General features: G+C 39.3%; 1 long non-coding RNA gene across 3 annotated transcripts in view; it reads right to left on the bottom strand.

Moving 5' to 3' along the window:
* LOC108447051 overlaps nucleotides 1-24690 on the bottom strand; it is a 41305-nt gene extending 16615 nt beyond the window's left edge. For all 3 annotated transcript variants that reach the window (XR_001862437.1, XR_001862439.1, XR_001862438.1), the window contains exons 1-4: nucleotides 24521-24690; nucleotides 24047-24110; nucleotides 19523-19743; nucleotides 17521-17605 (exon numbers count right to left, since the gene is read on the bottom strand). This is a non-coding gene — a long non-coding RNA (uncharacterized LOC108447051). The remainder of the gene's footprint in view (nucleotides 1-17520; nucleotides 17606-19522; nucleotides 19744-24046; nucleotides 24111-24520) is intronic.
* Nucleotides 24691-24939: the final 249 nt, after the last annotated feature.

The following is a 24939-nucleotide window of genomic DNA, read 5'->3' as shown; positions in this document are numbered from 1 at the left end:
TTACACATGTGCTATTCTAAGCACTTTAATCAACAGCATATTTAACTGAGTTCAGAAAGTTGTGAGTGGGCCAGGGACTTGGACACATTTTCTGAAAGTTACTGACGTTCATATATTGGCAAATTTGAGGAATACCTTGCATTTAACTATAGTAATCTGATGGTTTTTGGTAATTCCTTATTTGGACTAAGACTGCTGATATTCATTGTTGTTTACATAGTCATAGCTAGCCAATTTTTAGGTGTCTGATAAAAAAATTTGAAAACTCAAGGGGAATTGTGATGGCTGGCATAGTCACTTAATATTTTGAAAAACAAGGACTGTATGTGGGGGAGACCTGTCCCTTTTCACTGACTGCAGAGAAAGATGAGCCTGCCTACACTAAAGCTGGTGTCTCTCCCCAAACCCCTTGCTCTCTCCCTCCCTGTGTATGCTAATTAATTTGAGTAGCTGCAAAGAGCCACTGCCCAGGGAGATGACAATCCAGGCAGGGAGCCCATAGGTCTCTATTCACAGGGAGATCTAAAAGCAGTAGGCAAACCATGACATGGCACAGTGGTATGAAGGTCATCGCCCAGTCTGCAGTTTGAGTCATGCTGGACATCAGTGAGCTCCAGTTATGCAATTAGGATAAAAGAATCATGGAGAGAAATGAGCACATCCACGTCACTAAGAGACAATCACGGATACAATTATGGATGTGAAATGCTGCCAAAGTTACCTGCTACTGGAATTACCAAACCACAGAAGCAAAGAGATCTAGTATAGCCTCCAGCAATGCACATACAAATGAAGTACCAGAAGGCCTGCAGTCAGGGAAACAGATGCTGTTCTGCCATCTTTCTCTGTTGTAGAGCACTGGGCTACCCAGTACAGCTCGTTCAATCTCACTGACACCACATGCAGGATCCACAGGAGCAGTGGGAACACAGGACAAAAGAATGCTCCAGGAAAATCTGACAAAGCAAAGGCAGAAGATACTACATAATTATTTCCCTTAAAACCACAAAGACTATTGAAGGACATTCCTTATTTCTTCATTGTGACCTTCCCAGGAAAACAGTTTTTTTCCCTGTATATTTGATTGTGGTTTCACTTCTTCCCTTAGTCTGGGTCTTGAGGTAGTAAAAACTATCATACTCTTGAGCATAAAGGAAAAGCCTTTTCTTACATAAACATTTACCTGTTAGTGAATGATAAAAAGCAAACATTCTCAGCAGGTGCTGAGACCACCAAAAAAAACATTGCAGTGGTATTAAGAAAACCGGAATTTCCTTTTACACCTGCAGTCATCGCAACACTGTCAATACCTGCTGCACCTGAGTGGCCTTGGAATGACCTACTGCAGTCTAATCCTCACCTCATCTACTCCATAGTTACCTGCAACTTCTGACAACGCACAGAAAACAAATTTATAAACAGAAAACAGCATCCAGTTTTGTTTTTCTTGTCTTCTGTTTGGTTTTTTGTGGGGGGATGGTGGTGACAGGGGCAGAAGTCAAAGGTCTGTTAGAACAGCAGATCACCTAGGTAACAAAATTCAAAATATTCTATTCATTCACATCATAGGCAGGGTGTGATTACACAACTATTTGGTTCTGTGTGATCTTCTTTCTCTCTTACCTAGCTAACATCCATTTAACTATTTCATTCACTCTGCAGCACCATCCTAGTAAATCAGCTGTTATGTTTCCAAGGCCCCAGTTCAATATGGTACTGAGACCATTCCTAACTTTTACCTTGAGTATGAATCTACTAATAAAGCTTTGCTACAAACCTAATAATATTACTGTACTGTGTCAAGACTAACATCTTGGGAATATCAATGCATTTCAAATGATAGCACGAGAACCCTAAATTCTTATGAGAACCCTAAAACCAGCGTGAAATACAGCTAAAGCATATCAGTGCTTACTGTAACTGTAAAACTGAATAAGGGAATTAAAATGAGTGGGGAGGTTCTTATGTGGAAGTAATTACTGAAATCCTGCCCAGAAAATATGCTTAAGCTCCACATTTAAAATAGGAGATACTCATAAGGAATTGTGCTATTTATTTATTGAAAAATAGCTTAGCTCCATATTGTAATAGATGATAATCAGACATTTTCATCTGAATACTCCCACACTGAAAGAAGCTCCTAGACAAACAGGAGCTTTTGTCCCTGACTGAATTCTGACTGCCAATTTTAGATGGTTGGGATGTGGCTTTCTCATCTGCACCAGAGCAGACGTATCAACCTATCATGTTCCTGTTGCTGGCAGCTCTTTGCTAATTTGTACAATGATAAGCACCTATTTCCATCGCTCCTGGTAATCTTGTCATTTCCATGATGTCACCAGCACAAGTCAGAAGAGAAAAGGTCAGTGGTACAATGATGAACCGTATATAAAATGAGCCATTAAAAAAAGAAATATGGCTGGGTATTTAAAGACCCAAGCTTGCTCAGCACAGTAACAGCTATTCTGACCATCTCAGAATGTATTTCTTATGTTATTCCCATCATAAGCAAAAAAATTCCCTCCCCACTGCATTTTCCCAGAGTGGTGCTTCGTTTACTGCACAAGGGAGCCCAGTTATGCCCAGGGAGACCATTGTGATTCTGGATGAATGTACTTTTAATAACAGCCCCTATGAGTATTTACTGAATTTTTTGAGCATCCACAGTCTGCCTTTTCTTTTCTCCAGTTTCTATACTACAGAAATACATACTTAAATGTGGCATATGGATTTTTATTTCTTTATGTAAAGAGAGTTACCAAAAGCAATGCAACAAAACCTTTGTGCGCTAGAAATGAAACAGGAAATATAGTCAAAATTCAGACAAAAACCAATGTTACAAAAAACTTTGGAAATCCAGTGACTGTTTATAGATAATGGGGGGAATAAGAGAGGGGAGGGAGAAAATAGAGAGACAAAGAGCCACGTTGAGAGACTGCCACCAGGTAACTAGTGCTATGTTACTGCTCAGCCTGCAGCCAGACCCCATGATAGGCACTACTCAAGGAGCCCTCTGTTGCTCTTGTGTTACAGTTATCAGTGAAAGCAAAGCTGGTGAAAAAATGATGCCATTTCAGAAGGTAACCAGCTGCAGGATTCTGGCTTAAAGTGGAAAGCTGGGGATTGAAGTAGGTGAGCTGAAATGTTACTATGTCCTTGGCTGCAGGGACAAGATCTAGCAGATCACAAACATCATGTGCAGAACAAGGGAAATGCCTCTTTGTCAGAGCTTACACATTGTTTAGGAACAGAGAGCTCAAGAAATTTCTAGTATTACTGGCTACTTTTTCTTGTCCTTCTCTCCAGCCTCTCTCTTTAGAATTATCATTCATATCCTTTCAGTTAACTTCAGAGCACATCACCCTGCTCCACTTAGCCTGCAGCTCTCTCCAAACAGACAGAATCAGCAGGATTTGGTATGCATACACAAGCACATTATCTGCATTTTAAATTTGGGATAGTCACAGTACTTTGTGGATTTCCATCACTATTGCTTACAAAACTAGTGATGAGCTACGAAGAATGTGAGATGTAGTTGCCAAGTAAATATTTCAGTCACAGATTCATTACTCATTTCTATGAGATGCTGTTGCTGAAGTCAGGAAGTGAAAGGGTGGAAAGCACAGCACTGTTCTATGCCAGAACTGAGGGATGATCAGCAATATGCTGTGGATAAGAGCGAACAGACGCTTGCCCTCATGGCTAATGCTGGCACGGTAAGGCAGCAGATAGTACTGGTTGAATTACAAATTCTATTGCTTTCCTTATTTATCAGTGATCTTTGACCACAGTGAACACTGAGGTGATAAAAGGCACAGATGACACAGATAAAGTGCACTAAATTATTCAGCTAGGTAAAGACCAGGGAAGGCTGTGAGTTTGAGACGAACTTAACTAAGCCAAATACAAGATGTGCAACAGTGTTTGAAATCCACTGCCAACCAAGGGGAAGTAACACATGCAAGAAAGGACATGCCAGGCTTTTCATCTTTTAACTCCAATTGCTTTGGAGAAGAGCTTGGGCATTTTCTGGGTGAGTGTACTACTGACAAGCTGACTCTGTGAGAAAAGCTAAGCAGTTTCCTGCACATGGGCTCTTTAAACTGTGTTACTCTGAAACTCCAGGTTTTGGTATCTCCTACAACTTGGGTTTTGGCAAATGCAGCAACCAGTTCCTTTCAGGAGTGCAGTCCCTATATTCTTCAAGTTAAACATAGCCAGTTTCATACCACTGTTTGTATTGCGCTTCTGCAATTTAATGTTTTGTTTTTGAAATGTGGGGAAGTCATGGGATTTTTACGAAGCCTACACCACCAGTCTATTTGTATTGTATTTTTAGAGACATTGTATTGATTGAGAGGGAACTGGCTAACCTGAGATGTAAACAATGACTGGCATTTGCCTTAACCCGTGTGGTTAATATCACTGATTTGTCATGCTGAATGATGTGAGAAGAGGAACGATTGGTTGCTGATTATTGAACAGCTCAACACAGGGCACATTTGGCACCTCAGATGAGGGGCTATTCTAATGAGTAGCACTGCTGCCAATTACTTAAGGGCCAGTGCCTCCTCTACAAGAGAGATTTTGTACATCTTCAAGATGTTTAACTAAATTCTAGCTCAGTAACAGATTGTAAATGAGATGGTTAGATTTGAGGCTCCATGCATATATATTCCTTTAACATCATTTCACATGCACCTGCCTGCTAATGGAGCCCTTCATTCTCTGTTGATGACTAATTAACATACCACACAGCAGTCAGTTTAAGAAATGTTTTGTTCTTTGTATAGGTTGTTCTTTGTATAGGTTGTGTAATTGAAACATCCCCTCGTATTTTTATTTACTTATTGGATTCAGGAATAAAGATTTTATCAGCCTTGAAAATTGTTAGAAGAAATAAGGCTGGAAAGAAACATCTCTGATCATGTATGGCCCATTATAATGACACTGTTTACTTTCAGATCAAAGCTGTAGGCATTAGAGAACCAGTAAAATATAAATATTATATCCCTGATTGTATCTCAGCACTGAGCATGGTGGTCATAAATATCTGTACTTCAGTATCAGACGAAATTCCCATTTTATATTTTCGTGGTTGTGAAATCAAATTTTTCTTTTTCCAATAGCATAAACAATATCCATGCTCAGACCATCTGTAAACATGTCTTAAACCAAAAAAAGTACTCCAGCCAGGCCCATCCAGATACTTGACTCACTCCCTCTGCATACAGCATATATGTGGATGTGTGATCTTGGGATACAAACACATAGCCCAAAAAACTGGGATTAACACTATTACCCTCAAATATTTTAGTTGCTGCTGATCAGCAATTATTTTAACTGGTAATTAACAACTAGCTAGCATATTTCCATTTCAAATATGATAAGTGATTTAAAGCTGTACCCACGTTAATCCAGACTTTCTAGAGCATCGAGTCTGCTCATATGAACATGGGACCTTCGGTGGCAACAACCTACACTGTGTGTACAGGTAATGACAGGAGAATATTTTCCATTTTCCCATGCATTGTGTTGGGTCAAATCAGTTGCTTATGGCCATGGTACATGCTAGTAATGTTAAAGAAGCAAAATCACATAACAATGTATTTTTGACAGAAAATATTACTGAAAAATATGTATGATTAACTTTATATTGATGTGGGGACACATACCTCTTCTAATAATGGGACCATGAATTTTGTTTAAAAATAGATATTTAAAATTCTGAATATTTATTTAAATCTGAATTTAACAGAATCAGTGTACTTGTCCAGGAAACTCCAGAAGTTCCTGCCTTTGTCGTTTTATTGTGCTATCTAGATAGTCCTAACAACAACAACAACAACAACAACCAAAATCTTCATTCAATTAATGATTTAATTTGTGGTCTATATTATTATTATTCAAAAGATTCTTTATAGGATCTGCCTGTAAACTGGATATTGAAGAAATGTGAGCTTTTGTGAGCCTGATGGCTCTCGATAGGCTTCCAGTTGTAATACATATTTGCTTTCATTTTTGTGCAGGTTACCACACAGTAAGCCCTTTAGCACATGTGTTCAGAACAGAAATAACACTGAAGTACCCTGAATTTCATGGTCACAGAGCCTGAGTAAAACCTCACTGCAAATGCAAGGTATATTTAGGTACACTAGCACCATAATTTATGGGTATTAAAATTAATCATTTTCTTCTCGTTTTCCTCTAGATATGTAGGATATGAATGTCTCCTAAAATAAAAGGGGGTTTTAATAATATGTTTGGGGTTCTGCAGTTGAAGCACCTTTATATTTTTTTCCTGATGAAATATTTGCTGTTTTCAATCACCTGGGGGACATTATCTTGATGAAGCCACTGAAATATGCTCCATCAGTCTCAAAGGGTTTTCCTAGCCTACTTTTCACCCTCTTCTTGCCAATTAAGCTGCCACATTATGTATGATAGTGAGGGTCACTTGTTTTTTCCAAGTGTTATTCTGAATTGGTGAAGATGACAGCAGCATACCAGTCTAGTGAATAATTAGAATGTCTTAAACTCCCAAATCACCACCTTGAACAGCTACATACTAACTATTTTTAACCTCAGCTCCTGTCTTCTAGCAGGCTACATGCATTTTTGCCAGAAAAACTTACTGTGATATTCTGTGCTGCGTACCTATATTTTATATTAAAGACCTACCAGATAAAATAACTAGAGAGATGATGTTGAAAAATAGGAAACATTTGAAGTAAAAAAATATGCAATGCAGGACTTGCCTCCACAGGGCAACATTGCTCTAGGACCTCATAGCATTACTTACGCTATATCTTGTAAATATTGATAGGCAATCCTTCAGGTTTTGAATTTGCATACATCAGTTTGAACATGGTAAAAAGGCAATTCTTTTCAATGCTTTAAAACCATGAAGTGCTATTCTAATAATCCTAAATCGGTAGTGTCCGCTGCACTCAATCAGAGTTTTCTACCCAATGGCAATTATTTATTATCTTTTAAAATAACCATCCTAGAATTTCTGCAGAGCAGCTTTGCCACTGCACAACCTCAGAACAAAGTGGAAGCAGAGGACAGCACAGGTCAGTATGTTTCCTGCATATTATGAGCCTAAACCAGCCTTTCCAAAAGGGAGACAAATATCCTAAATGTTCAGGCTTAATCCACTGCCCAAGACATTTAACAAAGAGGCTTAAAGGAAGAGCTACTGACACTGGGTGAAGGTTTTAGTGAAAAAGCAGAGATGCCTCAGCTTGGCTAGCTTTCCTCACATAGCTATTAACAGTGACCACTAAAAACAAAGGAGAAAATGGTACAGTAACAAAGGGATGACCTTCCTCCCTCTTTCACCTCATTTTTTAAGTTGAGGCAATGATGCATCCTGTGACCAAACACCTTAATTGATCTCTAATTCTGTACAGAGTGTGAGAACTAGATTTGCAACATAGATCAAACATTTAAAACCAAAATAAAAAAAGACTAGCCACTAGGAAGTACTCCAGTGGCTTTCAGTCATCTTTTTCTTTTAAAGTGTAGCCACACAAGTATAACTTCCCCCAACCTCACCCTCTTCTTTGTTACACTCTCTTCCTGAATCTCAGTTCAAGGTGAGTTGTTTATTATTCTTGGTTTACCCGGCTCTGGCATAATAAGATCCCTTATACTGAGAGGATCACTGGACTCTTATCTCAAACATAAGCATATATTCACAATTTATTGGAGTTGTTCCTCTGAAATGGCTGCAGCCTGTGATTTGTTAACCGAGAGGCAGGCAACATGTGCTAAGGCAGAGAACTACAGGTTCCACTTTTCTTATGCCTTGGGTCACCGTGATCTTTCAGCTACAAGAAATCACCTTCTTAACTCTACTGGAACCAGGGCTATTAGTTACTTGCAAAAGTGGCTGGAAGTGGAAAACAGGCGGCTGATTTCACAAACGGAGACATTGTGGGCAGCTCACAGAAGAATTACATCTTAAACCATGGTCTATGCCTGTTTCAAGCTATTGAGGGTTGCACAGACTCACCCAGCCCCAAATACATAGGTGAAAAGATCCTTTCAGCCTTTAGAGTACAGCATACCTTATATTTTAGTGAGTTTTCCCTTTCCCCTAGTACATGAAAATTCTTCCACTCAGCATACTTCCAATAAGAAAATTTCAGCGCTGGTTCCTACGTGTGAGTTTGCCTTCTCTAGATAGGATTTCAGCTGGCAATTCTGGTTTTGTTTCTCTCCCTTTCACTTAATACTATTTGAAAAAATACATGTGGCAACAATACTAAAACAGAGTGCAGGCAAAAAAAACCCCAAGCCCAACAAACCTACATCAGTGTTCATATGCTGGGTCTTTAAGATATTTTGAAATGGCATAGCAAGGGCAATAGCAAGCAGGTAAGTTGGATATAATGTTTATTTTAGAGTTAGTGATAAATCACTGTGAGATAATAATGGGAGCATATGTCTCCAACAGCTTTTCAGAAAAGGTGTTCTATACTAAACATAAACTAGTGGACTAAAGAGATAGTGAAGATTTATTTCCTCTTTCTTGGCAGAAATAGATTTCTTTCCTTAGCATATTAATGATGATACATTAAAAATGTTTACAAAATACCATCACTTGAAATTATGAAATGAATGTAATTAGATTGCCTACAAGCCCTTAGGGCTATGAGCACCAGCTTAAGCATTAGTGAGACAGATTGCAAGCCAGGATTCGAGTTGTTTCCCTCATGCTGAGGAGAAATGGAAACAGTAGTGCAACTGAGAGCTGTACCACTGCATGAAGTGTAAGTCTGGAATACGGCAGTGAAGCAAATGTCCAGCAAAAGCTAGCACCAACCTGAAAACCCATTCAGATGAGCAGCACTGGTAACTGGCATCCCTGACCAAGGTTATCCTGGAGAACATTCACTATCATCTATTTGCTAAACAGTTCACCGTGGACTTCAATAGTCAGACTGAGAAGGCCTTTGTTTAGGTAAAACAAAAATAAAATAGGATGCAGACCAAAAAGGGATCTTGACCTGAAAAAATAGGTTTTCCCAATGAATGTCATCATCCTCTTGGCACACAGTTGTCCTGAGGACAGAACCAAGCTCTTCCAGCAAGGTCGTGTGACTGGACTAAAAAGGATCTGTATTTATAGGTTCTGGAGTCACCACTCTCTTGCAGCTCCTCTGGGTGCTTATTATCACCAGTGTCTGACCCAGCTGCTCTACAGGCTGGTGCTTTTTGGGGTGACTGGTTCCCACAGAGCCACTTGCCTGTGTGCTAGAATTTAAGGTGGGATCCTCTATTCACCACTTGTCAGACATGATTGCTTGTTAATCTTGGCTGTAAAGGGTGGAAACAGCCAAGTGTTCCAGCCAAGGAACGGGAGGTGGAAAGAAAGTCAGGAGATGAGACAGGAATGGGGATGAATGTTTTCAAAAAAAGGATTTAACTTTTAAGACCTTATTAATGAGTCAACTTCATCATCTACTTTTATTTTCCTCCAGCTTCCACCCAGAATATTTTGGAGAATATCATTGCAGAGAAGAGCTATGAAACATTGTTTGAAATCATCTTAAAATGAAGAAATTTAAACTTGTACTTATGTATGTATTTGTACTCTAAGGCATCTCTGCAGCACTGCATGGTAGAAAACACTCAGAGATCTCTCATTCACTGCAAAGTCTGAATACAATTTTCTAAACATGTGTTGGGGAGAATGGTCTCACAATTAAGACAGTTGCCTATGGCTCATTCCATCTCAGTTTGATGGTTATCTCAGCAACAGGGCAAGTGTTGAACAACTGATTGAAGAAAAAATTTTCCACAAGAAAACACTAACTGCTGATCATAATTTCTTTTTCGTTTTCCCCCCACCCCAGTCTGGCAACCATGCTTATTTCAAATATATTAAACATACATGCATTTGGGGAAATGATCCATAAAAAAGAAGGGTAGGATATGCCAAGAAGAAGAAGCCCCAAGTTTAAAATTGAGGTTGGTTTTGGGTTTTTTTCGCTATGTACTCCTCTCAGTAAGTAATTTTCTTTGTAATCTTCATGTATAAATTGATAAAAACAAAGCTTATGAACCTGTGCTTCAGAGCTATCATGCAGCTTAAACAACTGATGCTCAAGCAGTTCTTTAAACACAGTCTCAATCTTTCCAAAGACTTGCATTTCCAAAGCAGAATGTTTAAGAAGCATCCAAAATTAATTGAGACTTAATCTCCCTTTTTCAGCTTGCCTATCTGCCTATGTGGTATAAAGGCAATTTCCAAAGTGAATATGATAACAACACCAAGCTGTAACTCCGAAAAATCCTTATGACAGTAATTTCTTCACTAAGCACTTGTCCCAGATCTTGGAAAACATCCATCCAGTGGGATTGGAGTTTTGTGTAAAAATTAGGTAAGGTAATGTTATTCTGTTACATAGGACATGTCCCAAAAGGTATTTGAATATGAATAAATTATCAGTAAGAAGTTATAACTCTACAAAATCCCTATGGCAATGTTTCCTTACCTAGCTCAGGAGGTTAATGCCAAGCAGGCTGGCATGGATTCACATGGTGAAGAGAATTAAAAGCCATGCTGAGAAGTTTTCTTGTTTCTTGGGAATCATCCATCCAGGGAAATTTGGGGGGGTTATAAAAGGTATGTAAGAAAATGTAATGAAATGTAGTAAAACGGCTCTATTACATGTTACAGGCTGGAAAAGGGTCACATTTACAGTGCAATGTGAACTTCCAATTTCATATAGTAAGTCTAGACATATATGAGCAGCTGAGTACTGCAGACAAACTCTCTAAACAGGAGAAGCATACACTCCTACAAGGAGTTACATTGTGTGCAACAGGCTTTTCTATGCCCACTGCACATCAAGCAGGAAACACCTTCCTGAGCATTTTTGAGAGGTTGCAAGTACCCTTTCTCCCCTCAGGCTGCAGAGTTGTATGCCTGGACTGCCTTCTCCCTGGGCAGGCATCACACAGGGACACCAATAAAATGTGGTTTTAGCAAGTTTGTGACAACTGCTGAGATACAGCAGACACATGACAAATTCTCCATCCACCTGGTCAGCACAGTTCCCACCTGAAACTGTATTCGTTACTGCAAAGCAGAGCATCCAAACAAAGCACTGAACTTCACATGAACAATTGCACACTATTTCTGTATGAGATGTGCTACTGTGGACAGCCAGAAGACAAAAGCAGAATATTTCACCAGAGAAATTTCACAAACAAATCAGTGGATCTGAAATGTTCTCCCACAACCCACGTCACTGGTGTCTTACCCTATGCTGCTCCTCTTGGATGCACAAGAAATCCTTTCAACACGTATCAGAGGGTCATCTAACTCAGCAGCCAAGTCCAGAATGTAGTTTCTCTGTGCTACTCATTGCCACCTTCCTGAAACATTTTTACACTTAGTTAAAGCCTGCCTCAAAATCTGGAGCTCTCCAAACTGAGAAAGACAGGTGTACTGAGAGCAAGTCCCAAAGGGTTCTTTCCAGTTAGCATGGACACTTGCCACAGCACTCAGGGGATGGCTTTTGCTGAAGAATGAATGCATCAGCCTAGAGTTTGTGAAAATAGAGCTAAATTAACACCAGTATTTAGAGGATTTCTCATGTGAAAAACAAAACTACAGGATGAGGGAGTCATTTGCTGCTTTGTTAATTCAGTGTTCCCCTTTAACCACTGTTTAAAATCCATCTTATTTTCCTGTACCTTTGTGGATTGTACAAAATCTCAATGCATCTGGTTTCAGAGAACAATCTCAAACAGCCATGTTTGCCACTTGGTACAGGTCCTGAGTCCTAATCACACTAAAACCAGATTGATGTGCAAGCCCCAGTCTTCCAGCTCTGACCTGATAAGGTGATCTAGCTGACTGGGGCAGGAGAAGGCCACAGGGCTATGGCCTCTGAGAAAGAGCACTGGAAACACTTTGTATTAAACAAACTGGGAAAATATAAAGGTTTATCTGCTCCAATATGGAAAGAGATCCTCTTGCAACACAAATTTAGTTAGTTTCAGATCAAGTAACTCTTCATTTCTGTATCAGGCTATTTTGAGGAAAGTCAGGACACCCACTCAGGGTACCAGCACTTGACCATGTGCTTTCCTCAGGTGATTGTTTCCTCCAATTCATGTTTCCCTGGGCATAATGATTCAGCTTTGGCAGCTGTGGTGTTTCAGGCCTCATCCCTAGAACCATATGAAATATCTAGGGTAGCTCAGTCCAACACATGTGGCCTCTTGTTGGAAGTTCCTCACTTTCCATCTTTGTACACCAGGATGTGTTCGGCCATCTCTCGTACCCTCCAAGAAGGGCAAGCGGGCTGGGCTGGTCCAGGGCTCTTGGCAGCTCAGCTGCTGTGAGTCTCCTCTATTCTGCTGGGAAAGCCATGCCTCTTTGTGCTTTGGAGTACCCAAAATTAGAATGCCAAGTGAGATGTGGAGCCAGCAGACAATAGTTATCTCCTGCTGTGTAATGTGCTGTATGGAGTAGCAGCAGAAAATACTGAAAGCAGCTCATCTTTGAATAACCTTACTGTTGTGGTTCGATGCTTTCCTGGGAAACATTTAATTCCTGCATTCCAAAAAGGCAACCTAACTTAATCTCCAGTGAGAACTTTGTATCTCCTGGTTTATAGGATTAACAAAAAAAAAAAAAAAAAAAGAGAGCTCCTCCTTCATTTTGTGAGTTTAAAATGAAAACATGGCCCTTCAGAAGTATCAAAGGACTTAAAAGCACCACAGTGTTTCAGTTCACAGGTATAAATAAAAAAAAAAAAAAAAAAAAAAAAAAAAAGAGAGCTCCTCCTTCATTTTGTGAGTTTAAAATGAAAACATGGCCCTTCAGAAGTATCAAAGGACTTAAAAGCACCACAGTGTTTCAGTTCACCTGTAAAATCTATTTTAAGACATAAAATAATTTATAAGAGCATAAAAAAGTACCCTCCCATGAGGGAGTGACATGAATTACAGTTACAGCATATCTATATCCAAATTTGAAGGATCCATACAGAGGAGCTCTGTAAGCAGGCATCTGTATTTTCTGAGCCTTTGGATATACATTTTTTTGATCAGAGTTGTATCTTTTCTCGTTTTGTGTTCCAGTGCTCCTCTGAGGCTACTCATGTACCAGACTGGCTTGAAGTGGTACATCTGTTCCTTCATTATGCTCTGCTCAGGTCTTTAAATACCTGGAGCAAACCCCAGACTCCAGATTTACCTGCTATTTTAATATAGCTGAACTATCTTTTCTCTACTTGGCAGTCACTGTTATTGCACAGGCTGTATAGTTGAAGATCATAAATTTTTCTTTGTGCCCAATAAATGCATTCTTTCAATAGGCTAATGCTTGTATCCTGCAATTATTCCAAACAGGTGGGCACTCTGACACTTGCCATTAGCCAGCCCACAACACACAAATGTATTGATCAAGGCAAAGATGCACTTCTGACTTGTGCTAATCAATGTATCTGTTCTCCATGGGTTTTTACAGTGTAATGAGCAGGAAATATATATACCACTCCTAAGTTTCTCTCTCTTCAGGGAGTAACTGAGTGCACTTATAGAAGAGCTGATGTACTGATTCGCAGTAAAGTGAAATGACATCTCCAAATAAAATTTTAATCTTAAGTATGTATGTAAAGTTTTGAGGAAGACTGATGGGCAAACTTGCAAAGTTTGCAGAATTATAGGGCTTAATATACAGCTATGGAGCTCCTATGCAATTGTACCTTTTACTGTGAGCTTTCCAAAGTTAACTAGAGTTCGACCTGCTTTTAGATCCCCCCCAAGGAAACCAAATGATGCCACAGGAAGTGGGTTTTTTATGAGGAATTAGTAGTTTCTGTTCCCACCAAGTGTGTTCTTGAGCTTTTAGCTTTCAGAGGTGATATTCTCAAACTCTGAGTTAGTGGCTGATCTTTAATTTACCACATTTTGCCTTCAACTTTGGAAGTGCAGCTCTGCATTAACAGTGTCAAGCAGCAGTCACACATTGTCTGTTTATTTACCAAAATGAGCAAGTCAGTTCTCTGCACACAGCCATAAAACCCAAGCTTTCTGAAGACTGGCATTGTAATCACACTGCATTCAAATTTACAGGTAAGACTGAAGACCTCTTATTCACATTAGATTTGTTAAGCCTCTCTCCACTGGTTCTTTCATTCAATGTTCAGAGAATTACACAACTTACCTCCAGTCAGTGGCATGATTTGTCACCTTCAGTAAAGTTTGACATGCTGTTTCTGGTATAGCAGCAGATAAAGGACTTTAATAAGCTGCACTCAGGATTCTGAGTCAGTGCAAACCAGTGCTGACTCTGGGGGAGGTCACGAAGAGTGTCTAAGGTTACCTAAGGTTTAAGTAGCACAGCAAAAAACAGCATAGAGGGAAAAACATCCGCTAAGAACTTTTGTTTACAGTGAACCAGTTAACCTGCAACGGATGATAAAAAGTATACTGCAAGCAATCCCTGCAATTTTTACTGTAGTCTCATAGTTATACTCTGCTCATAATGACAGGATAGGAATTCAATAACTCTTTTTGTCTGGATCTTGAAGTCCATACACCAAATACGCTCATTTGGCTCTTAAGTATCTCTGAACCAATGGTAACCAAACCAGACATTTTTATGAAGTCTTTTGATACCTGAACACTTATACCAGTTTTATGTAAAAATATAACAACGCTATCACTAGCTGACCCATTTCTCATTGCCTACTCTTTTCAGGGGGCAAAACTCCTTCTGAAAGGAGTTTTTGTGCCTTCTGAGAGGCACAAAAGGAACCTAGGAATTCTTAATCTCAAAATTCAATGTGTAATCCACCAGCACAGCATGAGTCACATATTTTAATGGCCAGTGTACACAGATGTAAGTGTACAACTGCAAGCAGCTAATGGGTTTACTCTTTTAATGGAGGAAGCCAGCAGCTAATCTGAGGGCCTGGCGTTCAAACTCTACCCATGACCCAACTTAAATTATTGCTTTGTTAAGCAAAGACTTAAATATGATTGATACAGTGCAAGCTATTTAATCTGCCATTATATAATGATTAACATTCATCCATCTGTTCTATAATCAAAGATGTTAATAAAGTTATGAAGATAATAGTATAACAAGTGTTTGTTTTTGCTAATCCCAAGTTGTTGGGATAGTTCTCATCTGGGAGCAGTGAGGGACACAGCAGGGGTAAGAGCCCATCTCTATTAGGAGTGATTAATACAATTTTAAGCTATAATTCCTTGGATACATTCACACAGGAGACTGCTACCCAGCCATTAAGTATCCTTAAGAGGATGATCTTTTGTACCAAAAGGTCCAGCAGTTTTTCTGACTTTCTGACAGTTGGGAATTTTATCTCCACCTGGTGCCTAAAGGGTGACTCACACATAGAAAATGCTTCAAAGGTGGCTGACAATGACAAAAAAAAAAAGTTGATATATCATCTTTCCAAGCATATTTCTCTAAGGGGATGCCCAGCAGTTATGTGGCATGAAGGTTTTACTGAGCTGAAGGCAGCTACTGTCTCCCTAGTCACCCTGGAGAATCAAGAGCAGCACTGGCTGTTTGGCGTTACCACTTGAAAATCAGTTAGAACTAAACTGATGGAAAACGTGTGAAATCTCAGGGGAATGCCTTCTTCCCTTGAGTCTGACAACCACGGTGTACAACCACAGCATGCCATTCTTGGGTGCCTGCCAGGAAGAGCTGCAGGCAGGAGGGGTCCAGCAGCTTATGGGTATCTATCGATAAAGCAGCAAAACAGTGACACCTCATCCCTTCCACTGTGCTCATGCACTCTCTTCCTCAACCACGTCATGCTTGCAGTTAGTTTGCCTGAACATTCATGAAAAGTACACTGAGGTCTAGAACTCAGGAAAACCCTCTTTTCTCCACAGAGATATACAAATAGATGATTCAAAAGGTAAAAGTTATATCTTAAAATATTGAGAACTGCATTTGCAAGACTGTGAGTCTCCAGAAAGTTAACAACACAACGTGCAGATGAAAGAGTTTTGATAATCTTTTCTGGACACTGTTTAATGTTAGTTTAATGGTCAGTTTTGATTTCTGAGAGGAGCTGAAGATGCACCCAAAGGTGCTACTGCAATTTAGCCAAACTATCAAATGAAGAAAACATTGCTCAGAGGGCTTAGAAGCCATAAATAATCATGTCATTGTAAGGGATCCACCATAACAATCACATTCCACACATTCTGCTTTCCTTAAAACTCAGGTTTCTGGTGAGCTGGATGGACCTTCTCTCATTTTCCATTTAAATTTTAAACTGGCCTGAAATTAGTCTTTTTCTATTTGGCATAAATTTTTAAATGGAATCTTTTCTTTCTCTCTGTTTTTTTTTTTTTTTTTTTTCTTTTAGGTTATATGCAAAGCCAGAATCATATATCCTTGTCAGCTTTATTATTAGTAGGCTAGACAAACCTTGCATACCTGGAGCACACCCATGTTCTGAAATACAACAACATGCAAAAACACAGAGGGAGCCCTGAACTCTTACATCTTTACTACATGTGTTGCATTGGTGGCTTGAACTTGTACATGTTGACTGATTAAAGGGTACTTTCACTTCATCTGATGTTTCTGATGAAATTCCAGATTACAGCTAGAGTTCTTTTGAACATTGCATTTAGTTTTAGTTCAAACTTTTTTCCCCCTAAGTTCTGACCTTATGATACTCCAGACACGTTCCAAACCATCAGTGCCTTCAAAATTTGCATCATCTGCAGTGTTCATTAACACACCTATTTTGTGTCAAGGTAGTCATAATAACATTTTTTCAGCCCTTTATATTTGATCAGCCTTTGAACCAATACCCTCTTTCCAAGAACTTTCCCTTTCAGCGCAGATAAATATCTACTGTTAGGGCAGTTTCTTGCTCATCGGATTCTTTTGCCAGTGCTTTATTGACATTTCTGGGACACTTCACCAAAACCTTAGCTGAACTGGTGCTTCAACAACTTTTACTCACAGTGCCACATTCTACTTTTCAGGCTTTTTACCTTCAGGGTTCTCAACTTTTCATAAGACCGTATTCTATTTCTTATACATTAACAACTAGAACTGAAGGAAAGTAAAAGGGCAACAAAAGCGTGCTCATCTAGGGGAAAAAAAAAAGACAGGAAATATTTATTCTGTCTTCAAAATTCTGAAAGTTTTCAGAACTTAACTCCAATAAAAATGCTCAAAGTAGAAGTGGAAATAAAGAATAATAATTAAGATATGAAATGAAGACACATAAAATAGAAATATTAAATCTAGAGTCATCTAGAAATTTCTTCAGTGCCTTTTAAAGGTTACTGCCCTCTGCTTACGTCCTTATAGGTTTTAATGAGTTTCAAACTTTTTATTCAATGTTCCTAAGGAAGAAGCTGAGCCAGGGCTACAGTTAGTTTTGACATCTTATTTACTCAATAGAGAGATAACTTTCAAAGATAAAATATCTGTTTTAGTTTTCCTCCTGAATAAGTAAGCTTTGTGGTTTTTTTCCTACTTACCTGCTTTCCTGTTTGCAAGCTGCATCCTTTACTGCCACAAAGAAGTTTTATCTCATGGGCAAAGAATCAACGTTCATGTTTTTACCTACAAAGGGAAATAAAGGGGAATCGGTTTTCTACCTTTTTCCACCAACTGTGGAATCAGCAAAGAGACCTTACTTTATTTTATCAAAAAGTCAAATATATTTAGAATCCTATACTTACCTTAGTTTACATTTTAAGTCACTTACTCTGGTAACTGTTTTGTTACATTTGGAAAGCATCTCTAAGCTGCAGAGTTCTTGATACAACTGTAAAAATTAAGCCTTTCTATTTGTAAATGAGTAAAACCAGATAACTGCAATATAAACAAAATATCAGCCTCTTTCTCCTGCCCTACAAGGAATAGCAAGTGCTCAGATCTGTGTATGTATCAAAGAAATAAACATGCATGGATTGAAGTGAATGCAATAGAGGGAGTAAATATGACACCTAGTTCAGATTAAACAAAAATGCTGCTGTGGTACTGTGACTGCTATAGAAAGGACACTTGTTTAAGAGGAAAAGGTACTATACGCCATAAAACTGCAAAGCCTTCCTACCCTGCCTTTACAAGCAGGTGGTTATGTCCATCACTAGGTCTATACACAAAATCTGCCATAAATTGTCTCTGCAGTTAGATGTTGTTGTTTCAGCAAAACAAAGATTTGTAACAGACTACTAGGAGGTCCAGCTTAAACCCTGTACCTCCTAGTAAAAATAGCCTGATACAGGAGCATAGCCTGCACTCTGGATCACCGTTGCTAAAGCTTTCCGAAGGTCTTATCTGTTTGCCTCATTTCAAAAATCATGAAATGTCAAGTGTTCTCTGTATCTCTGTGCACTGAGTTACAGTCTGGATTAGAGCCTGAATCCAGAAGATGATAAGTAGTCTCATTGCTGCTCTGTTTAGACAGTGTGAGATTGAGACCTTTTGTTTCAGCCCTTCCATAAAACACAGAAATAAATGGAGCAGTTTATTCTGCAAAGATCCTTGAATTCCCAGAGCTTTCTGCCTCATCCCTGGGGTAAGTATCACACCTATTCCCTGCTGTAATGTTCCAGCCTTAAAGATTTGGGCTGAGCTGAAGCAGTTAAGACTCACAGTCCTTTTCAGTGTTTGTGAGTCAGCCAAGGTGGCAATTTAATAACTTTTCCAAAAAGCCAACTGGTCAGGTACAATGCCTATATTCTAACAAACCAGAGTACTGTGGCCTCCTTAAGATCAAATTACACTCTTAACAGTGATCAGGAGCATCGGATTAATTGTAAATTTGAGGTTTACAAAACAGTTAATGGTAGATATTGGTAGTATTCAACCTGTTCCCATTTCTTCATCTTTCAGCAGTAAAACTTCCCATTGCAGTGCATTACAATATGGGAAATAAATATAATCCCTCTATCAACACAGCTGTACAAACATGTCAGAACCACTCTGAACAGGAAAAATTGCTAAACAGCTCACATTATAAAAATTAAATATCGGACCAAAACACTGAACACTTCGCAGAATTTTCACTTCATTTTACAAAAGAGATTAACTGGATTCAAGGTGGGCTTGCAGACAGGCTATTGTAAATTGGACCAGAAATCATCAGCCACCTACAGTCTGAATTTGACCCCATTATATTAAACAAAGAGCCCTGAGAAATAATTGAGCTGGGAGCTGCACAACAGCCTAAACCCCTGCTGGCTGACAGTGTCCAGCAGAGAACAAATGAACCCACTACTAATGGTAGTCAACAGCTTCTGCAGAAGACTGAACTTATCAGCCTCTAAAGAAAAAACATTATTCTGCATAGTCCTTAAACCAACATGATGTAGAAAGCTGACCAAATTCTAGGCTCCTGTAGATTGCTAAAAATTTCTTCTGAAATCAAAAGACCATTGAGAATTTAGATTATGACCTTGTCAGCTTCTCCTTACAAAACAAGCATGTGAAAATAGTACCAAACAAGCTGCAACATTATTGTGTGTGTAGGACCTTGCACTGGCATTACAGATGGGATGATCTCTCGGCAGTCTGGGTGCAATGGCAGAGTCCCCGGAAGCACTGATGCACGATTATCATATGTTATCATGCACATGGGCTGACTGAACAGGTGTGCTCCTCCTCAGGTGAACGTGTAGGTCTCTAATGTGCCAATAGCTCATAAGAAAACACTGTCACAGGCTCTGAAGTTGGTCCTTCCCCAGTGACAACACCTGTCAGAGAGATGGAGGCAAGATTAGTTTTTTTCACTTTTGTTTTTTTAACATAGTTGAGCTTTAAGTAGTTCCTGTTCTAGAATAAATAGCTATGTGTTTTACAGGCATAATAAGGAGTACTGTGAATCTACAAACGTAAAAGCATTGGTGAATTTCTGGCAGTGGTCACTGCTATCAGCTACGGTTGGTGATATTCACGCTGCAAGTCAATGAAATAAAAGAAAGCTTCCTACCTAAATTAGTTGGAATACAAAGCCCAGCTGCTATGCGGAGGAAAGAGAATTAAATAAGCCATGCCCCACTTAAACTCCCCAGCACACCATGATTTCTCTCTGAACCTGCCACATCTCAAAAAATTGCTTCCATTCTTTTGCAGAAGTCAAAAGAGCAGGTAATTAAACCAGAACCTGAAGGTGCTCCTCAAGCCAGGCCTGACCTGCTGCTTCCATGATGCTCAGGCAGCTTCCCCCGGGGCAGGACAGACACAGACCCTGCGTGACACTGCTCTCTGCTGAGCTCTTGGCTAGGGACAGGGCAAACCCTTCTGTCTAGTCAGATAAAGTGGTGGGGAGACCATCCTCCCTTCCCTCCTGGGGCAGTTTCAAGCTTCACTCATTCCTCCACAGAGGCCTCAGCTGTCTGCAGGGCTTGGCTTTTACAAGGTTTATACTGGGGAAGAGAGTGGCAAACACAGAAATCTTTGTTAATCCACAGAAGAGCTTGTACTTGCTGGGAATGTCTTGCATTTTGTGAGAAACTTGGTTTATATTTGAAGTTTCACAATGAACATAATTTACTTGACAAATTGATCAGTTAAGGTCTTCTCAGGTTCTTCCAGCCGCCCTACTGAGTACTGGAACTTGTGGTGAAGGTCTGAATCTCAGCACAGTCCGATGCAGAGACAGTATACCATCTGCAGCATGTATACAGGGTACACTGATAATTCTGGTGCCACGTAGCAGGTCAGTCTGATTAGAACTCTTTTGCCATATTCTGTGTTTTGTCTTTTTTTCCTGCAACTGATCAGGGAATCTCAGAATTAATTAAATCTCTTGATGTACTTAGACAGCTTGTGGAATAAGTAGTAAGATGTTAGAGATACTGAACTTGTTCATTTGATTTCATCTCTGTAACCTGAGCTCCAATTTAATGCTGTACTTCTACCCTCTTGAAGACTAATTACTGCATGAGTTAGCAAGTCATCTCACTAGCTTTCATTTGTGAAGAGTGTAAGTCAGTGGAAATGTAATTCAGGTATTACTCTGGCTTTGTACATGACCGGTGAAAATTCAAAGATTTAGCAGTTAAATATATTTAACACTACAACTCTCTTTTCTTGAAGCCAACTCAAGCATGGTTATAGGTGAAGGAATATGCCTAACATTTAAACTCTGCTCTCAGCTCCCTCAGTAGAGACAAACTCAGTCACAGCTCCCAGTACCAGAGGAGTTTTCAGGATTTACACTTGTGCCAGTGAAGAGATGGTAATTCTTTAGATTTCACTTTTTAAAAACATATCACAGCTTTGTAGAAATAACAGCCTTAACATTGGCAGGAGCGTCACAGGACTGATTTTATAGTTATAGCACATGACTGTCCTGTTCCTGCTGGGTCTGCAGTGCTGCAGTGAAGCAGCTCTGAGCTCCAGGGTACCAAGATGTCCTGTTCACAGATACCTCTGCTCTGGACCCTTCATCTCTCTAAGATGAGGTACACGAAGAACTTAGTGAGACTCCATGTTCTTATAGCTCTGCCATTAGGACACTCCAGTGAAGGGGACCAGCTGTGTTTGTGCCAGAAATGCAATTTTGATAGCAAAAGAAAGATCAACAACTTGAAAATATAGCAAGGTAGAGACATAGGAAAGGAAAGTGGTACAGACAGATTCTTCAGTTTAAGAATGACACATTCAAGAAGCTTTAGATTGTGGGACAGTAACTTCCTTGAAAAGTTCATGGCCAAAATAATATTAATTCTAATTTCCAGGCACTCAGAGAAGCATATTTTCTTGTCAAAATGAAATTGATTAATCTCCATCCATTTTCAGAACTCCATAATAGGTGCAAATCTACCCTTAACACAGCTGAGGTTTTAGATTGTCTTGTTCAATGCACTTAAGTCCAGCAAACTCAAGCACTAGCCACATACAGAAAGGTTCAGAAAGATGTTACATGCAAGCCCAGGTAAACCTAAGTCTGCATTGCTGCTTCCACAGAGGTCCTTTCCTTGCTTCCAAGAGCAGAGGTAGCTTCGGTGACAACCACTCCTTGTAATCTTGACACTTGTCAGAATTATACCTCATACAAAAAAATAGCCCTCCAAACCTGTGCTTCCTGATGTGCAGAAACCCGGCCAGCCCTAGTGGGCACCTGTTTTGCCAAGGAAACACTTACCCATCCCTAGGATCACTGTAGTTCTTACATTACTGTCAATATTGTCATTGCTCCTTGCAATGCCTGCTAACCTTGTTGTTCTGCCTAATGGCACCAACATTCCCACCCTCAGTATCTGACATACAGTACCTACAGTCTGCTCACAACACAGACATCAGTTATTCTTTCCTAGAAGGCCTTGTCCCAGGAGGGCCAAAGGTGGCTTCTCGATTTATACCCTTTGGGTTAATGGATTTTTCCAATGGATTGTTACCCCCAGGATTCAATCTCTACATTGTTTCTCCATACACCTTTGAAAGGATTGCTTACAGGACCATTAATAACCCATAGCAGTTGCCTCCAGGAATACTATGACTAGTATTTGTTTTCTTAAGTTTCTTCTAGGTTGCTTCAGTTATACACCCTAGAAATGCATCCAAGCACAAGCATCACTGTCTGCTTTAGCAGGGCACCAGGTTGTCTGTTACAGAAAACATGCAACAAGTCTTGCATTAATTCAGACGTCCATCCCTTATCTTGACATCTGAAAATGGCACCTTCTGGCAGCTTCCTCTTTGGTATTGTCTTTCTTTTAAGGATGATGTATAGTGGCAATTTTGCTTTATCTGCTAAGACCATCAGCAAAGTGACAAACCTGTTTTTTCATTGGCAGTGTTTTTGATAAGCCATTTGGGCTGCTTTAGTGCATGGTAATATGGTGTCTAAAAAATCCAATGCATGTCTAAATTAAAAAGGGGATGCCTAATTTGTGTTGCCTGTGTGCATTTGTAAATATTTGTAAATTTTCTACATTGCTGCAAAGTGTTGAAATTCTAATGCTTTTTCATATAGTTAAACTTTATCCTAGTGTTATTTTACATCTAATATCTTGAGTATTACATCATTTTTACATACCTAAAAATTAATGGTTTGACTGTCAGTCCAGCAAGACCTGTCCTGCAAAGTAATTTTTAATTGTCATGAGAACCCTGAAAGGACCTCTTTCTAAAACTAATGAGAAATTTTTGTTAGAAGTTTCCTAATCTGAATAGCTCATTCAGAAAGTCATTATTAGTAAAATAATAATTTTCTTCTTTCTATAAAACTTTTAGAAAGAAATGGTCATGAATCTACTTGGAAGTTTTCATTATTAGTAAAATAATAAGTCATTATTAGTAAAATAATAATTTTCTTCTTTCTATAAAACTTTTAGAAAGAAATGGTCATGAATCTACTTGGAAGTTTTCATATTTCTCATACCATAAAACATAAGGCTTCCAAAGCCTCTTCAAAAGGTGTGGATCTATGCCTTAAAGTACTCAGTAGCAACGGTAATCAAGATGTTTCAGAGACAAGGGAGAAAATTACACATATTATAAAATATAAACTATATTATATGCAAGCTAGGAGTAAGCAAGCAGTAGAAGGTGTTCACTCTGTTCTCAACTTTGAAGGAGCCAGTGGCTCAGAGCAGCTGCATTGGCTGCTTTTGTTTGTCACATTGAAGAGGAAGAGCAGGAAAGCAGCAGCTCTCAGAGTTTCTCCTCCCTGGGGTAAGAGGTGGAGGCTAATTAGGCAACACTGCTAGCGAGTGGCTACACTGGAGTAGCTAAAAAATATATCTGTCAATTTTTACCATCTTAATAATGCACCTTCTTATTTCATCCTTTCTAACATCTGCCTGTTTCTGTAAATCTATGCTTTCAAGTGAAAAAAGAAATTCTATAACATCTAGTGTTGAAACGGAAAAGTATTTTATATTCCCAGTGCTGATATCCTTAAAACTGGGGTACAAGGCTTCTCCCTCAGTATCCAGCATCCTGGTGTATTCCTTCAAAGTGTTAAGAGATGAGAAGACTATTAATTCTTTTCCCCTGAATGATATAGCCCAGTTTATGAGCTGGAAACATGTCAAAAGAAGCTTTTACCTGCTGTCATCACACATTGTTACGCCATATGATCTCCCTCCTCATCTGCAGTGTCACCCTTGAGCTAAGGCAGAGAAGATGATTTTCCTTAAGAAAAAGAAAGAGAAAACCACAGTCCAGCACTATGTTCTTGTCCCTCCCCAGCCTGGCAGCTCCTTTGCTTCTTGTGTCACTGCCAGGTTAACTAATGATACTTGTTCCCCTTTTTGGCTAAGAGGCTAAGAGGATCCACACAGTTTCGTCCAAGGGTCTTTTCTAATCTTTCTTACAACAACACAGTTGTTACAGAGGCTAAAGCAGAAATCAGTGTTTGGTCACCACTTTAAATTGTTCATGTTTCTTTGTCCATGGTTTCCTCCTTCAGGCCCAATACTCCCCAGGGGTTTGCAGAGCTTACCCCTCTGAGATTGTTCTACCAGACATCTTCTTACAGCATCTTTCACTTACATTTGTAAGCCAACAGACACTACTTACAGTCTTGACTTCATTTTGAAGACCAGTAAGTTCCAATCAACCAGAAAAATAATCTTGATAAATCTTTTTTTATTTTCTTGTCTTCTCATTCCATTAAAGAACTGGAAAAAAAAGTGAAATATCTGAATTTTCTACAAAATGGAAATTCTGGCTCCGCACTGACACTCTAAATGGGTGTTGAGACTCACCTTCCTACCAGCAAAGCAGCTTTTGACTTTTCTGTTTAAGTGTGTCACTTTGTATCATGTTGTGTCACAAGCCGATAATAATAATAATAATAATAATAATAATAATAATAATAATCAGAAGGCATCTGTATTAGGCATCTCCACACCTGTTTTTTGGGAAGTTTGTATTTTGATATGGATCCAGACTTTGCACCTGAGGCCCAGACCTAGGAGATGTGAGGTTTTGGAAAA

This window comes from Corvus brachyrhynchos, unplaced genomic scaffold (assembly GCF_000691975.1).
Source record: "Corvus brachyrhynchos isolate BGI_N302 unplaced genomic scaffold, ASM69197v1 scaffold255, whole genome shotgun sequence".
In the NCBI taxonomy this organism is placed as follows: Eukaryota; Metazoa; Chordata; class Aves; order Passeriformes; family Corvidae; genus Corvus; species Corvus brachyrhynchos.
Note: the sequence above shows the minus strand (reverse complement) of the source record. Positions and strands in the feature narration are given on the sequence as shown.